The 18,922-nt window shown below is 38.6% G+C and overlaps 1 protein-coding gene across 1 annotated transcript in view; it reads left to right on the top strand.

Annotated features, from left to right (window-relative positions):
• Window positions 1–18,922, top strand: part of ITPR2 (inositol 1,4,5-trisphosphate receptor type 2) — a 438,944-nt gene that overhangs the window by 149,069 nt on the left and 270,953 nt on the right. The window lies entirely within an intron of this gene.

Raw genomic sequence — 18,922 nt, 5'->3', positions numbered from 1 at the left:
CAAAATGTGGAACAGAAATGATACTTAAAATTACAATAAAAGAGCCCTGGCTGGCGTGGCTCAGTGGATTGAGCGTCAGCCTGTGAACCAAGTGTCTCTGGTTCGATTGCCAGTCAGGGCACATTCCTGGGTTGCATGTCAGGTCCCCAGTTGGGGGCGTGTGAGAGGCAACCACATATTGATGTTTCTCTTCCTCTCTTTCTCCCTCCCTTCCCTTCTCTCTAAAAACAAATAAATAAAATCTTTTTAAAAATTACAATAAAAGAAAACATTCTGTAAATAAGAAGATAAGCTGAATTCTTTATGGTGAAATTGTCTAGAATGGTCATATCCAAGACATAGCAGCATAAAAGTATTATATATAGTATATATTCAGGGAGAGTAGTAAGGGGGAGAGGGGGCATTTTGAAAACAGATGGAGAAACAAGAAAGATTTTTTTGGTATGATGCTTTTAAAATCTACAGTTTATTTTAAACTAAACCATTCTTAAGAAGTTAGAAAGTGACCTTGACTTTTGGTCTAAGTGCTTACAGTTTGCTTTCAGGGTTTGTTCATAAAGCAAGTATTTTCTTCCTCTGAAAAATTGCATTATTATATGTACTTTCCATTTTTCTGTCCATGTCTGCTATCTTAGACACATTTTTACTTTAAAAAATATTTTATAATTATCATATGTTCTTGTGAACTCCATTTACCTCCGGACAGCTTCATGATTCTTTTAGCTATATGAGAACCACTAATTAATTTATTCAATAAGAATATATTGAGTAACTGTTGTATGACAGACACTGTTTTAGTCACTGAGAATTAACAATGAACAAGATAAACCAAGTCCTTAACCACAGCGAGGACAGACAGTTAATAAGTAAATAGGCAGACCCCCTGGATCCTGCTCTTTCTGCTGAGGGAGATGATCAGATAATAAGCAGATGAATATACCTGTGTAACATCAGATAACTATGAGGCAAAACAAATAGGACAATATGGGGAGTGATGGAAGAAGGGAGAGCAGTTCTTTTTTGCTAGAGCAGATTGAGCAAGTTCTCTAAAAGGCGGGCAGATACCTACATACATCAAGGAAGAAAGCCCTGAGGCAAAGTAAGTTTGGCTTGTGTGAGGGGCACAGGAAGGCCATTTGGGCCGAGATAAGGGATAAGAAATTCCCATGTATATATTGCACGAACCCAAACTCCAAGGTTTCTTCCTTCTGAGACTGGTATGTCAGCGTCTCTGCATTTGGAGAACTGCATTTTCCTAATTTGTGGAAAGGGGTTTGTGGATTTTGACCATATTTTTGTAATCTAAATGTGCTTATTCCCCTATGGAGTGTTTCATACCCATGAAAGTAATTTGAATTTAAGGACCATAGTTTTAAGATCACTTTAATTTATTTTTTAAAATCATCTCTCTTGATATCTGCAAATTGGAGTGTAAATTATTATTTCTTTTATATATTCCTATAGATTGGGTACAAGATGTGAATGAACTGTGAGAAAATATAGTTTGTTGTTAAGCATGACTTGATAACAGTTATATATACTACAGACGACGCATCTGAGAGAAGCTTTCTTCATTCCTTTGAACCCTAAAGTCCTCAAGGAGTCATTTTTGCTTTTACTAACATGAAATGCTTATTTAGTATCACTAACTTGCATACATTTGGAAGGATAGTGCTTTTTTAGTAAAACACTCAAATCTAGATTTCCTTGAAGCATAAGCTATACTTGTAAGACAAAAAAATAAGGCACTGTACTTTTTATTTATTTATTTTCAGAGAGATGGGAGGGAGGGAGAAAGAAAGGAAGAGAAACATCCATCAGTTACCTATTGCACGCCTCCAACCGGGGACCTGGCCTGTAACCCAAGGCATGTGCCCTGACTGGGAATCAAACCAGTGACCTTTTGGGTCACAGGCTGGCACTCAATCCACTGAACCATACCAGCCAGGGTGATACTGTACTTTTTGTCAACATTGCCTCGAAGTGCATTTGAAGAGGGGACTATGAGGTTTTATTTTTATAATCATATAAGTAGAAAAGAATGTGCCTCACAGGGATACGTTATTTGCTCACAAAGTTGCAAATGTATTGAGTTATGTATGAGTTTCAGATTGTTTAGTAAAAAGTTTTCTTTTAAAGTACCAATATAGAAAAGCATATTCAGGGAGATTAATGAACTTGCCCAAGATCCCTTAGTCAGTAAATGGCATTGCTAAGAATTAAAATGCAAGAAATTAATCTTTCTTTCCTTTGTACCATTTGGTTATTTATCTGTCCAATGAGATTATATTCTAGAAAATTGTTATTGAGGTTAGAGTTTTTAATAAATTTCATTTTATTTTATTAAAATTATTGTGGTAACATCGGTTAATAGGGTCATACAGGTTTGAAGTGTACATTTCTATGATACATGATCTTATATTGCACTGTGTGCCCACAACCCAAAGTCAAATCATCTTCATAATTTTTAAAGTTGACACATATGTAGGGCATCAGTCTTATAATATCTCCTTTAAGTAAACAAAATATAGTGTTTAAAATAAAAAAGGGACAATGCAACATCCTGTGCCTCTAGATGTGGTGCACACATCACCTATTTAATATTCCTGACAAACATTCATAATCTTCAGCTAATCTTGAGTAATTATCAGAGAAGTATAAATTGTGGGATATTTAATAGAAAAACTGACTTGAACTAAAAAAATGTCAATGTCATAAAAGAGGAAGGCTTAGAAACTGTCGTGAAAGGAGATGAAAGAGACATTTCAGCTAAATACAATATGTGATTGTGGATCAAGAAAAATATTATCTACTGAAACATTATTGGCACAATTGGTGACATTTGACTATGTATTGTGTATTAGATTGTAGTATTGTAACAGTTAATTTCCTGAATTTTAATGGTAGTGTGGTTATATAAGAGAATCTACTTGTTTTTAGCAAATACATGCTGAAGAATTAAAGGTTAAAAAGGTCATGATATCTGGAACTACCCTCAAATATTACAAGAGAGATATATGTACAGAGAAGGAGGATGTGAATGTGTCAGAGTTTGTGACTAACAAATCTGGGCAGAGGGTATTATAGAAATTCCTTGTACAGTTCTTGCAGCTCTTCCCATAAACTTGAAAAGTATTCCAAAACAGAAAAAGTTAGCAACTTGAATAATTAGCCAAGTGAGAAAATGATTTATTATACGTAAGATGACACTTCAAACTTTAAGCATTATCCTACTGTTCTACTGTGAAGTGTTATTAGAGTTGAGTTCTATTAGACTATCATTTCCTAACAAAAGTTCTACTCGACTATAAACTTTTAACAAAGGAAGCAAGAAAGAACACATTTCAGGAATCTCCAAATGTGGAGACAGGATTGTCAGGCCTGGGAAGGATTCCTGTGGTACAGCGTGGGACCAGGATTGATGCCAGAGAGGAAATCCCAGATTATGGAAAGCACCTGGGGAAATGGCTCTTCTTTTAAAGGACAACTGTGGAACCTTAGCAGTGTTGCCGTATTACAATACCCAGTGTATTGTCAGCTTAGCTCTTTTATATCCAAAGGATCTGGGCTATATTTTCCTATTATAGCGAAACTTTATTTTCAATTGGAATTCATGTGCAAACACCATTTTAAAAAAGTAGAAAGTAATTTTATAAGCATTCTTGCTAGACCAACCAGTTCCTTCAAGCAATAATAACAGTTTTCTCCTGCTGTGTCTGGAAAATGTTGTGTAGTAGAACCAGGTCTTTTTAAAATTCTTTTGATCTATTGATGTCTTACTAATTCTGCACCAGCTCAGGTGGGGTTGGACAGTCAGAGAACTGTGTGCCGTGGTTGTTGGGCAGGTCAGACCCAGGGGAGCAAAGCAGAGGCACACCTAGAAGGAGAGGCTTACAGTTCCCGGAGTTCCAGTTTGTGCTGGCCTCCATGGCGCCTGTCTTGTGTAGGGTGTACACATGCAGCCTTTGTTTGTTTTCCTTGGAAATCATGCAGGTTTCGATGCCCATGATTAGTGTTTGAAGTGATGGGGGTCACTGGCTTGGAAGGTGGCAGTTATAGAAGTTTTTCTCTTCTGGGTGTAGCCCCCCTCCATGCCACTGTGAGTTGTCCTGATCCTAGAGCCAGCTCGGGGCCTGAGTCAGGTCCCAGGCTGTGTGCGACTGCTCACCACCCCTGTGCCTTTTAGTTGGCACGCTCAGCAGAAATTGCTGGGCTCGAGCAGCTTTTCATTTTTGTGCGCTAGAGGTGGGCCATTCAGAAAATTATCCAGACACGCTCATACGGAGACATGGGGAGCGGCGTGGCCCAGCCCTGGCCCTGCTGTAGTGAAACAGAAGATTCTTATCTTCAGAACCATCAGTCCTTTCATTGGCTCTGCCTCACCCAGGAAAAGAAATACTGTTTTTAAACAAATGTATTCCCTCCCAACAGGCTATGTTGGGTCAATTTGCTTTGCCTAATACCTATCATTTGCTCTCAGTGATTTAAAATGCACAGGCTCCATTCGGTGGAATTGGTCTTTTGTGTGGAAGGATTATGTCAAGCAGTGCTCTTCTTTGTCATGTATAGAAGTTAAAAGCAAATGTATATATTGGCTGATAAACTGGGTATTTTCAATATACTTTTGAAAGTACATTCCATTTTAAAAATTACACATTTTTTTTTCTCTTTATGGTTGCCAAAGGATATACAGTCTAAGGTTTGATCCTGCTGCTAATTAAGACCGCCTTTTACAGCAGGGTGGGTAGAGGTATTTTATCCTACGACAGAGTCATTTGAATAGTTGAGGAGAAATGTGAATCTTACTTACACATTCATATAATGAGCAACATGACATGTTAGCTCTGACTGGTGAGACTGTTACAGAGCGAAAGGGGGTTCTTTCACATCGCGCCTTGGTGTAAAACCCAACAGCTAGTGTTGAGGAAAACAGGTCTTTATTTACAATATTCCAACCTGGGGAGGACAGTGAGCACTTTAGCTCAGAGCCCTGTTCTCCCATGGGACCCAGAACTTCCCTTGATCCCCAAAAGGCTAGAAGCCAAAAACATGCCCAGAAGTTCCCCATCCCTTATCTGTCAGCTGTCTGCTTCAGGATCTGGGGTATGATCTCATCAGCCTCCATATAACAGTCCAGGAAAACATGTGCCGTGTTGCCCTGGATCACGCATGGTTCTCCCTTAGCCCTTTCAAAGCTGCATGGAGAACTCCCCAAAACCTCATGGAGAACCCAGCTAAAATGTCTGCTGCCTATTTTTAAACCCATGACTGCGTCCTGTGACATAGTGGGTGTGGTAACCAGTTCTGCCCATTCACAGAACCTTACACAGGCTGCGTGTGCTCTTTCTGTACCATCCCATGGTCAAAAACCCCTCCCATCTTCTTGGGGCCTTGGAAGTATCAAAGCCATTTGTGTAACAAAGACACTAGCCACTAGCCACAGGCATGTGAAGGCAGCTTAAAAGCTGTTTCCTTTCCCCATCCCCCAACCTGCAGACTCTGGGGATTTTTGGAGACCCCCATCCGGTAACAAGAGTATCATCTCCATTTGAACAGAGTATAGAATTTGACAGAGTTTGGAAATGGTTCAGATCTAATCTGTATTTAGTTCCTCTTTCAATATCCTTCAACTTATCTGTTTGTTGTTTGAGTGGAACTGTGTTCAAATTTGAATCTCCAACATGGAGCAATGAAGTCTTAGCCACTTTTAGTGACTTTCAGACCTAGTTAGGATGTTTAGGCTGTCATTATCATTTCTTTTCACAACTGTTTCCCTGCCCTTAAACTCACCACATGTAAAAAGACAATATATCAGGAAACTACTAAAAGACCAAACAAGCTAAATATTTTCTTTTTGTCTTCTATGATTTTGCTTTTCTACAACTCCAAATTTTTGAGATTTTCTATAGTCAAGCCCTGAAATATGGGTCTGTTCCCAGTTTGTCACCAGGAAATCTCCTTTGTTGGCATATATGAGGTCTGTCCAGAAGGTACCCAGCCATGTAATATGAAAAATAGAGACATTTATTGAAGAAGGTGCAAGAAACATTGTATAAGGACCATGATGCCCTTCAAAGTAGGCACCTTGGGACCACACACAGTTCTCCCAATTGCTATTAGATGCCCCGTCATATTTTCCAGAATCTCATTGATGGTCCGAAATCTCTTCCCTTTCAAAGGTGATTTTAGTTTTGGGAAAAGGCAGAAGTTTCAGGGTGCCAGATCTGGGCTGTAGGGGGTCTGAGTTACCTGGGTGATTTGATGTTTTGCCAAAAAACTGTGTGAGATGTGATGCATGAGTGCATGCATGGTCATGATGAAGCTGCCAATCACCAGTTGCCCATAGCTGCGGCCTTCTGAGTCATTCGAGTAGTTTCCAAGGAGGAATGTTCAAGCTTAACGCAAAATGTGATGCAGATTTGTTGCTTTACTTGCTCAGTCCTTTTGAATGTGTTGACCACACAATACACATGTTTGCTCCATGGCTTCTACCACTCCTACTGACTAGTACAGTGAAGTACTAGTTATTGTTCACACATGTGCATTCCAGTCCATGCTCCTTGGTTGCCAGGTTACATCGATGTTGTCCAAACCATTCTTGTTATATTAACAATGGCTGGACTTTTTCTGGACAGACCTCGTCATAAGTTATAATATTGAAAATGGAAAACCACTAAGAAAAAAACCAGTGGAGAATTCCGTTCACTTTCAGGATTTTCTTTTCTTCGAGGCTTCAGTTTTGGAGCTGAAGCACCTTTGCTCTTAGAGAGGAAAATACAGGTAACCACAGCGTGAAATAATTGTTCCTTAAAGAATTCACGCTGCATTGGGGTGACTTACAGCCCTGTGGGCCCAACCAAGGGTAGGCGAGAGGTAGGGAGTGTGGGTAGTAAGAGGGAACTTGGACACATGTATGTGCAAAAGGACCCCTTGCCCTAGGGGATTTGAAGAAGAGAGTAAGAGCATGTTAACTCTCCATCTAGGGACAAAGAACCAGCTGCTTCTTCAACTTATTTTTTTGCCTTGTCAGGGACTTCACATGATCCACCACAAGATGTTTTTTCTGGCAGCATAGTTGCTGTTAAAAAGGAGCAGGGAAATTGAGATGGGAGGTGGAGCAGAAACATTTCTTAATATTGTTATATGGGTGGGAAAGCAAGAAAATATCTGCAGGCAAAAAAGCTGCCAGGAAATAGTTTCTTCCTTTATAATATTAGGAGGCACGTCTAAATATGATCTTTATAGTTACTTTCAGTTCAAAACTGTGATTCTTTGAAGATTAGTGAGCAATTCTCATTCACTCACTGAATGGCGTTCTTTTTAATGTGTGTGATAAAACTCTCCTTTTAAAAGATCTCCTGGTTAATAGCTGTGGCTGCTCTGTGTAAGGACACCAGCTAGAATGCCTTGAAACCAAAAGTCCTAGTTCACTTAAAACACTGAGTGCATCACAGAAAGCAAGCAAGCAAGGAGGGACTTACCCAGGTGCCAGGGAAGACTCTGAGGAGGTAACACGTGTGGAGGTGGGAGAGGAGAAAGGACAGAAAGAAGGTTTAGTACAATGAGAGTAACTGAAGAGCCAGTACAGAAAGTATGGGGCAGCTTCATATTAAGAACTCTTCAGTGTCCCTTCATCTGCTTTTAAGTTTTCATCTGACTGAGCTCTTTTCAGGTCTTTATGAAGAATTTAAGTTTGCAGTAGAATTCATAGTGCTCAGAAGTGTTAGCAAGGTTTACCTGCAGGGGAAAGATACCACAATTACCATTCTTCATTAAAAATCCCTTTCGTTGATTTCTGGAATTAATTTTCCCCAACAGTGTTCTGCCTCTCAGGTTCGCCTTTAGAGGGTCTTCTCCCTGTTTCCCCTTATCTTTACTTTCAGCGATGCCCCTTTGCTTCAGGTAGAATTCTCTTATCTCCACCAGGTGCCTTGTTCCTCACATCTGGCTACTTCCTATATGCTGTTCTCTTCTGCCCACTCCTTCTCTCTATCCAAATCATGTACTTCTAGTAAAGGAAGCTTTAGTCTTGAAGAAGAGGCAAGAATAAGTGTGCCATCCTATCACTGTGATAGGTTTTCTCTTGTCCCTTTATGTGTACACAGTAGTTCCCCCTTATTCACAGGGATGTATTCTGAAATCCACAGTGGATGGCACAAAAGTATGTTTGGATAGTACCAAACCCTACATATGCTATGCTTTTTCCTATATTGCTCACCTTTTCACTTAAAGGAAGGACTTTGTGGCTTCTTTTTGGCATATCCAAATTGTCAGCATCATTGCTCCTGTGCTTTAGGGCCATTCTTAAGTTAAATAAGTTACCTAAACACAGCACTCAATACCATAACAATCGATCTGGCCCTTGGCTGCTGTGGCTCAGTGGATTGAGGGTCGGCCTGCGAGCCAAGTGTCGCTGGTTCGATTCCCAGTCAGGGCACATGACTAGGTTGCATGTCAGGTCCCCAGTTGGGGGCACGAGTGAGAGGCAACCACACAGTGATGTTTCTCTCCCTCTCTTTCTCCTTTCCCCTCTCTATAAATAAATAAATAAACAAATTAATTAATTTAAAAAACAACAACAACAACAACAAAAACAATCTATCTGATCAGCAAGAAGGCTACAGCATGGGAATACTGGAAAAAGGGATGATTCACATCCTAGGAAAGATGGCGGGAGATTTCATCTTGCTACTCAGAATGCCATGCGTTTTAAAACTTGTGAATTGTTTATTTCTGGAACTTTCTGTTTAATATTTTTTGACTGTAGTTGACCATGGTTGACCGTGGGTAACTGAAACTGTGGATAAGGGGAGGACTCCCGTACTCTGTCAGGGGAGCATGCAGTTTTCATAATGCCTTGAGATTATTTCACTGATTTTTAAATGACAACCATGATGACAAGAGTAATCTCCCAGCAGCTCCAGAATTACTTGTTGCAGGCTGTGTTTCCTAGGGAGCAGGCTTTGAGGTAGAGATTTGTAGGAGATTTCTTAGGGAGAGCTGTTAAGAGCAATACCAGTGCCATAGGAGTGAACGCAGCTGGGCCGGGCAGAGTGAGAACCTGGGTTGTGATGCAGTCCTAGTGGAAGCCTGGGGAGCTCTCTCAGAGTTGTCTCCTGTTGGAAGGAAGAAGCTGAGCCTTTATGCCCCGTGCCGCCCTGTTTGAGGCAGCCGTGTTCAGACTAGCCCATCCCCATCGACGGCTGACAGCTGACACTTGCGGGCTTCTCTTCAAGAAGCACTGTAGCAACTGAGGCAGTAGTCCTCCTTTCCTGAAAGGGAATCAGGCCAGGGCCATCACAGCACCCATCCTAGGTGTCTTTTAGAAAAGGACCATGGTTGGAACAACTGTAAATCAAAATGAAGGTCTCATAGGAAATAGAGATTAGGGAGAAAAGTAACAATGACTTGAAAGCATTTAAAAACCTAACAAAGTTCTATCCAGAAAAAAAAGTTTCTAGAATCTATGTACCTCCAAATGCCCCAGAATCACTGGCATCAGAACCCCATTCAGGCAGGGAGTCTTTTCTGAAATCCTCTTCAGGTGAAAAAGTGACCTCTGATCATCTGAGTCTGGTTCTCCCACCAGCTTTGTGCTATCCTGACTGTACCTCTGAGTCCTTTCTGGATGACTGCATAATGTCTTTTACTTTTTTTTCCTGCTTTATCTTTTTTAAATTTTAGGAAAAATGCCTGTGTAACTGTCAGACTCTTTCTGAATTACCAATAGTGCCTCAGAGCACCCGCTGCACCCTCTCCAGGATTGATTTTCTCTCTATATAGCATGAGAGTTTCAAGCATATGATCACCAGATCATCTTCTTTTTAAAAAATCAAATGCATATATAAAAATAAGTGAAAAATAACTACTTTGTACTGAGTTTTTCCCATGTGTCAGGCCAAGCATTTGGCAAGGGATTACTATATCTAGCATACCTCTAGATCTTTTGCATATTTTAATCTTTAATCCTTATCACAATCCAGCAAGTTAGTTATTATGGTCGCTTTTGCCTGAGAAATAGGCTCTTTAGAAAGGTTAAATAGTTTACATAAGACCATACACCTTGCAGCTTGCTGAGTCAAATTTTAAATTCAGGTTTCTTTTCTTTTTCTCTTCCCTACTTAAAAAAAAACACCCCTATAGATCCACAGCGTGTGTTCTTTATGCTATTATCATACTGCTTTCTAGAGAGATGACTTCTTCATCTGCAGACACTCTGTTTTCTGTGTTTTCCAAGTTTCCCAAAAAAGTGCTGTATAACACAATAGGCATTTATTAAAGACTTTGATTTAACGTGATGTAATTGTACAGGTCAGATCAAAAAACATTTTAAAACCAAGAATCATCCCTCAGGAGTGGTTGTTCAGTTTGTCTTGGAAACAAAGGTTCAATGACAAGTCTTAACAGTTTTACCATTTGAATATCTCTTGAAGGTGGCTGTTCCTCTTTAATCCCTGAAGTAGATGTCTTACTGTTCCCCCTGACTCTGTTCTGGCTCTTTCTCCACATTCCAACATAAGGATCCTTCCAGATCATGCACTCTACCTCTTTTACTCGCTCTCATCATCTCTAGAGAATGATAACCCATTTTTTAAAATTGATGCTGGAGGGTCTTCATACTTTGAGTTAGATATCCCTAGTTCTATTTCTTGCTGATTCCCCTGTGATACTGAACAATTTTATCTTCTTAGATACCTTTCTAGGAGCTGCTTCTGTATTTCATATATACTTTCATAACTTGCATATCTTTAGGAAGATTATACATAAGTCATATGCCTGGTATAAATATACATGCATTTGAGGGACCACAGTATTTAGAGATCTCAATATTCCAAATACATATTTGTCTTTCTTTTGTTAATTTTGTAATTATTTTTATGTCTGTTTTTCCTAATAGACTTACAAAGGGTTCCATGACTTCTAGAGTTACTACCTAGATAATTCAATAATAAAGATTTAAATTTATTGATGGAGAGAACCAGAGAGGGGAGAAAAACCATGAAAAATAGATTTTATTTATGGTTCTATAGCTGACTTCTACCATCCCTAATGTATTATTACATACATACTTGGCTTTCAAAATTATATGCTGAGTGAAATGTACTTGGTAGATTATGTAAATTATATGTTTTATATAAATATGTATGTATTTGAATGATAAAAATATTTCCTAGACCATGACATTCCAAATATATGATTGTTTTTCTTTTATTACTTATGAAATTTTAGTTTGGCTTTCCAGACATCCAATGAAGGGGAGATAACATGACAAATCCCAGTTCATATTAACATACGTCCTGGTATTTTGTTCCTGCAATTTTATTTTAGCAGTTTTTGTGGTTAATGTTATACCTTTCCAGTGATCTCTGATATACCTTCTTGACAGAGTAATATGGTTCAGATATTCACTTGCTAACTGTGTTGGTTAATAATATAAATTCCAGAAGGACTTAAAGAGTATGATGCATGCACCGTTTACATGTCACAGTAAGTCACGAAAGGGCTACAACTTCCTGATAGTTCTCTCAGTCAGGGTCACACACAAAGTTTTAACAAGTAAAGTTATTTTTGTTACACTTCATAATCTGTTTGACTCAGTGGAGGCAGAAGACTCTGATTTTAGGTTTGTCTGTGTTTCTGTGGGATGCATCAGAAACAAAGGCATCATCGTGTAGAGGTTTGTGTTTTGGTTTTCCGAAGGTGTCAGCCACCCAGTGGGTGAAGTTCAGTGTGGAGTTCATTCTTACTTTTTAAGCCAGGGATGCCCAAGCCCCAGGCTGTGGACTGCTACCTGGTCCGTGGTCTGTTAGGAACCAGACAGCTCAGCAAGAGGTGAGCAGTGGGTGAGTGAGCGAAGCTTCCCTCGTCTTACTGCCTGAGCTCCACCTCCGGTCTTCTACTCCCACCCTCTCCATGGAAAAATTGTCTTCCACAAAACTGGTCCCTGGTGCCAAAAAGGTTGGGACTGCTGCTTGAAGCTATAAAGTGACCCTGAAACCTCTTGAGTTACCTGGGAGTGCTATGAATGACTGCCGGCACCCAGAAAGAGCTACTAATACTACCAACTCGAGTTACTAGGACAAAATCAATACCTGAGGTGACCTCACAAAAAATGAGAATGACTAAAAAGGACCATGTTGCCTTTACCTCCTCTCTATTCCAATTGTCTTCTCAAATTATAAATATTGTTCGAGCCTTACACACTGATGCCTCCAGGTGCTAATTAATACAGTGGGATAGGTTCCCCCGTTCCCTCAATTTCTGGTCAAGAGAGTCTACCCAGGACCTACAATAAGGCACAGTATGGAACCCAAACATAGATTATGGAACCTTGGCATGTAAAGGGGCTGTAGAAATTCTTACATAATCTGCGAACTTCAGATCTTCATATAACACCTATTACAAATGGTCATCTAGAAGGATCTCCTCTAATACCTAAGTAACCAAGTTTTATTGCTGCAAAAGACTAGTCTCTCTTATTTCCAACAGCTCCAATGGTTAGGTTTCTTCTCTCAGGTTATCCTAAGTATACTTCCCTCAGACTTCTAGCAAGCCCCCCAACTTTTGTTCCCTAGAGCCACATTGACATCTGACATCATCACTTCCCATGTTAGTTCTTTCTATGTGTGAAAATGGTCAGCATGTCCCCTGAGTGTTTCCTCCACGCTGTTGGTCATCTGCAGTTCCTTGAACATTTCCTCTTATGAGGCACACATATATCATTGATCACTGGTCTGATCAGCATAGAGGCAATGGCCGTTATCCTCTCATTCATGTAGAATACGCTACCTTTGTGATGCACCGTAGGTTAAAATTAGTTTTTCTGGTAATGATGACATAGTATTGATTCCTACTGAATTTGAACACAACTAAAGTTCTAATTTGTGTCTGTTATGCCACATTTTACCCATCATATAGTCAGTTCATATTATTTAAACCTAAGTGCAGGGCAGCTTATATTTTGATTTTACCTTGTTATGTTTCACCTATTAGTTTTCATCCTGTTGATATAGCTGGGGACTTGAGGGAGTCGTTCACTGTATTAGTTATCCTTCCTTGTTCCATGCTATCTTTGCTTTTGAGAAACATGCTACTTCACCCATCACTGACAAAAATTTTTTTTGCGTTGAGGCAACAAAAGAGAAGAAAGGAATGAGAGGCTCTCTGTACTTTAACAATGATTGATTTATTAGTACTCTTCGGCTGTAATCATTAAATTCAAACCATATTTGTGAAATTGTACATTATTCAACGTATGTACTTCTAAGCTTTCGTTGGTGATGATGAGTAGGAATATCAAGGGGATTCACTGGGAAAGGGCACAAAGGAGATTTCTGGGGTAATGGAAAAGTTTGGTATTTGGATGACATGTGATTTATATGGGTGAATGCCTTCCTTGTCAAAACTACTGAAAGCTTTTTATTAAAGATCTGTACATTTCACTATATTTAAATTACATCTTAATTATAATTTTTTTAGTATGTAAATTCACTTGGATTACCAACTGTTAAGAATTAAAGATCAGTTTTGCAAGTTAAAATCTTGAGGTTTGGAATATTGAAATGACTTTGTCAGTATTTGACAGTGATGAAATCCAAAATAAGACCAGGAACTCAACCACTGTTTTGTATGAATTGCTTTTTCAATTCATCCTTTGAATAACACTTCTTTAGGGTGTGGGCTGTGAAATAATTTTCTTCTAAGCAGTCTACTTGATATTCAGAAAAAGATGGATAATAACATTACTGTATTTTAGTAACATATTTTCAAAAGGTTTTGCCTTGTTCTATTTCTAAGCTCTTGGAAAGTTGGAATCTGTAAATGGGTTTCATAACCTAATGCAGTCAGTGAGTGTTTATTTAGAATAAAGAAAATTAGGTGTCACATTATCTACTTTGTCCATTGAGTACTATTTATAAACCAGTCCTCTGAAGGACTTTTCCTTTTAGAGGCAATATCATGTGTCAGTCATGCCATAGTGTAAGAGGTTGTGAGCCATGATTGTGCTTTGGAACCACATACATTCTTTCATTAGTAAGGTGGTGGCCACTATAATAGAACATATTGAAATTGAGTAGAGTTGTTTTTCAGCGGTATAGTAAAAGCACGTACATGTTCTCTATTTTTAATTTTGAAATAATGCCTTACAATTATATGATAGCTTTTATTCTTCATGACTTTTTTTTTCTGCACATATTATATAATTTTATTCTCACAAGGAATTGGAACATATTAGGATTAAGAGTTTGAACTTTGGATGATGAAATAATTTGAGAAAGATCACACTATTCTAAATCCTTCGCTCCATTCAAATCCTAGGTCAAAATTATGTTTCTCCAGGGTGCTCTTCACTTTCCTTACCCTACAATAATTTTCCCAATTAAGAACAATTTCTTGAGCAATTTTGTAAACTGCTCATGCTGTACTATTCCTGTCTCATCTGCTTTGCATTTGTTCTTAATTTCTTTTTTGGATGTGTTTTGTGTTTTTCTAGCCATATTACAAATTCTTCTACTTCTCTTATGTCCTTCCACCCCTATATATTCCTAGTATAGAGCCAGATGAACATTGGCTTCTTAATAAATACTTTCTGAACAAGGGCTGCCCTTAAAATGAAATTGGGGAATATAAACAAAATGCCACAAGTAGTGTGTGGCCCATTATATAATAATAACTGGTTGGATACTATCACTTGGGAATAATGTGAGCAAATGTATTATATGATTAATAGTAATTCCACATTTTTAGTACACAGTGTTAATTAGAATATTTTCTTTCTGCATTTGGTAGGTTTTCTGAGTTCTAGTATAAAATATTTGCAAACTTGTAAGGTGGTGGTCTTTTAGTGAAGCAGTATGGTGTAGGGGAAAGATGCACAATGACATCAGTTGACTTGAATCTGAAACTTTGTCACTTTCTGACCATGTAAAGTGGAATGCATCCCCCCAACCCCTGGCCTGCTCTGGGGGTGCATGTGAACTAGCAAAGTACATGGGATGTGGTATGCCCTTGATAAAGGCAGATTCCATGATTTCTCTTATCTCATTGTTATCTATGATAGTTCATTAGTTTTTTTCCTTTTTAACAAGTAAGTTTTAAAGTGATATGAAATTATATATGCTTCTTTGAAGATATTTAGGAAAGTATAAAGGAAAGCAAGCAAAAACTCACCTTGATGAAAAACAGAGTACCTTTAATATAGTCATATTTAATTTTTTATGTGAGCTTTATAAATAAGTCATTCTCATTTTTAATAATTCATTTGTTAATCTAATCCTTTTCTTTGTGTATTAATCTAACAACCGTTTACTGACTGGCTATTGGGTGTCAGGCACTACGCTAGGTGCTGGAGAGAGCACTAACCCAGGCCAAATGCCTGTCTTCATGGAGCTTCTGTTCTTTCTTAGAGGGGTACATAATCACATGAACAAATATCAGATATGACGTGTGAGGGTGATAATGCCACGATTGAAATGAGCAGGTGCATGGATCCAGAGTGATGGTAGTCCTTCTTTAGAGAGGGTGACATTGACCTGAGGAGGTGATGTTGTATCAGAACGAGACAGGATTGAGGGAGCCAGCCAAATGACCAACTGGGTAAGAGAACTCCAGGCAAAGGAATAGCTGGTTTCCTCCAGGTCCCGCACGTGGTGTAAGAACCCAATGAGGGCTGGACCTCTTGCTCTCCGAAACCCTGGGATCTGACTTTGAACTGGGAGTGCTGCTCATTCATTGTCTTCTCAGGGTGTTAAAATTTGATCTTCCATTTACTCCATGTTACCTATTACTTTGCTTACATCACTAGCTTAATTAAGGCTTTGATCTTGTGTTAATGTTTTGTTTTCTTTGCATACAGAAAAGTTCTTTTATACCCCAGACCCTTAATCGCTGGGAAGAAGCATTGCTCCAGAGATCGTTTGAAATAGAAAATGTCTCTAGTTCTAGAGTATAGGCGGTTTCCAGCAGGTGGAAGTTTATAAGGTGCTTCTGAGCAGGGATGGGAAGTAGAAAGACTTCCTGAATCATACCTTTATGGTTTAACAGCATTCTGTTTCAAATGAATTATTATAACTGTAGATGCATTTGTTCAAATCCAACTGTAAAAATATGTTTCAGGGAAATAAGAATGGTTTTCAGATTATTCATTTTTTGGCTTCTATTGCTATAAAACATTGAGCTGACTTTAGTAGTCACAGAAAAAGTAAATTGCTACAAAAAATTATCCACATAATTCTTCTAATCAAATGCCTATTTTCTCTTTTAAATGGTCAGAAGGTTGTCTATTTATCTGATATATTCACAACTGGAAAGTTCAAATTATCATTTTCATTCTTATGTGCTTGTAGAAGAAAACTATTTCTAATAGAAAGTAAGAATGGATAAAAATGACTTAAAACACCAATGGACATAAGGTAAATTTAAATCAAGTAAGATTCTGTTAAATGTCTCATACCTTCTATATATCCATATAACTATTAATGATTGTTGAATCCAATAGTGATCACTGGCCATAAAATAACTATTGAATAGAGAAAAATGAAATTATGGTTAGTAAAGCTTTAGTGTTAGGTAAATACCTTGTTGCTTCCTTTGTCAATGGTTTTGGAAATATAAACTTGGTTCATTTGGAACCATCAAAGGGACAAAGCAATGTATTTTCAATCCATTCCCAGTTACCATGCCTAGTATGCATTTTGCTAGACCTGTCTTACTTTTGAGTTTTTGTCTTAAGGGAATTAGGAATAGTAAGAATATCTATATAATCATGTAATTCATGAGAGGGCCTTAACAGTCCATCTGCTTTTGTTTCTCAGCAATTTCTTCATACTTTCACTTAACAAAGATGACTCCTACTTTTTCAAACCACTGCGATGCACTTTATAGCTAAATCCAAATTCTGACTCCTGGGTTAGTACAAAAGGCATTGAAAAGCTGAATTTGTCCAGAGGATTTATATTATAGTACAGTAGCCTTTTCACTGAAGACTTTTTAGTAACATTAACAGAATATGTTTGAGAAGAGAAATAGGAAGATTTCTTCTTTTGTGGTGTTGCTGACTGATCACCTCTGACTTAGTCTAGAATTAGAAATATTTCTGGGGAAAAATGGATATCAGAGCCTTGCATGTCTGTGATTTATGTAGTGTTTGAGTTATGTTTTTTCAAACTGTAATAGTTCATAACTTGAGCACTTCTCACCACCACCAAACAACTCCAGAAAATACAGTATCTTTTAATTTGAGACCTCTGAGTTGGCCATACATGGAGATGTTAGGAGAGTTTGTGGCATCCACATCCTACAGGCATCTAAGGATGTGGTACAACTGCAACGAACCCTCCCATTTCATTGACAACATGTGTTACATATTATTATGGTTTTGGCCTCTAGATTTTAATTTCTTGGTGACAGGATCTATATTTGGGGGAGCAATTGTTTGGGCTTACTTCCTGTGTAATAATCACTTGGATATAATGATTATTTTCCATGCAAATCTAAATAAGATGCAAACACTGCGGGTGCCAAGGATTTCTGTGTGAATCAGGGGCAAGAATAACAAAGGAGCCTGTTCTGTGTTAGTGGTGAGAAAGCATCTCTTGGAGGCGAACACGTATACGTACTGGAATCAAGTTTCAGATAAATACATTGGTTGAACATGGATGACCCCGAACCATTGCCAACAACCAGATGTGCATCCCTGCAATACATATAGCAAACAGCGGGGGTATTTGGAAATCCTCAGCTTCTATGGTTGTTTGAGAACCACAGGCAAGGCAACATTCTGCCTTGAGGTTATTTGGATAAAATAGGGCTGTTTGAAATTCTTTGTCTCAACCTTATCCAAACTCAGAAATTACCTTCCATATTTTTTTCCTTGTCCACATCGCCCTGCCTCCTTTTGTTGGCTTATGTAAGCAGCAGTGTGACAAAGTGTCCTAGACTCCCAGAATGAAAACTCAAGTCAATTTCTTCCTGGAAGATGCCGCTCTAGAAAAAAAGTTAACTTCTTTGCCTTCTCAAAATTTTGCTATTTGAGCACCACCCTCTTTTATGTATACTAATTTCAGATATGGATAAGAATAACCTGAAGAGCATTCCATCTCTCACAGTGTGCAAATACTAGTGGTTACCCATGGCTTAGTGGTAATTGTTGTCTGTCTGTGTGGGACCATCAAGATTCTTCTGAGTCATCTTTTGAATATTTTCCTTTTCTTTTTTTGTTTGCCTTTTGATCCTGTAGGTATTCCTGTAGTTTATGTTCTTGACATAGAGCTGAGAGTTTTATCTTATTCCATCTTATTTCCATTTCCCTTTCTCTTGGTTTGTGCCCTGAGACCCTTAGGGAAAAGAAAATATTTGGCCGGATTCTTAGGCCTTTGCTTGGGGCAAAGCTCCATGAACACCCATGAAGCAAAGACCACTGTTGAGAAAGGGAAGTACACCATTGTTCTTTTGAATCCTTGCTGCTTGAGAAAGGACAGCAGTCTGGAGACTGTAACTTGTAGCAGGGGCAGGAGGATCCTTCTCTCTAGCTATCGGGGTGGGAGCAAAGAATGAGTGTGTGTGCAGTTTTGTTGGAGGACAAGTGAGCGAGAAGTCAAACTCAGAAGAAGATGCTGAAGAGGAGTGATCCCCTCGCTGAAATGACGGTTTTTGTCACTGACTGGTTTCCTGTAATGACCCCAAACATATTTGCCTTTGTGGATTTTGTATAATGGTTATCTTTTCAAATAGGATGAAATAATGGGAAGTACATGGGCCAATACATGCTTTTTCACCAGATGGAACTTTCTTTTTAAAAAATGAACTTGGACCAGTCCCCCTGCAAGCTCTTTTATAAGCAGTATGAAAATACAGCTAAGAAGTCCTTGGTTTGAGGGCAGGATTAGGACACCAGGCACCATTTAAATGTTTTCATGTAGTC

The sequence above is a fragment of the Furipterus horrens genome, unplaced genomic scaffold (assembly GCF_987537825.1).
Source record: "Furipterus horrens unplaced genomic scaffold, mFurHor1.1.pri manual_scaffold_4, whole genome shotgun sequence".
NCBI classification, from domain to species: Eukaryota; Metazoa; Chordata; class Mammalia; order Chiroptera; family Furipteridae; genus Furipterus; species Furipterus horrens.
Note: the sequence above shows the minus strand (reverse complement) of the source record. Positions and strands in the feature narration are given on the sequence as shown.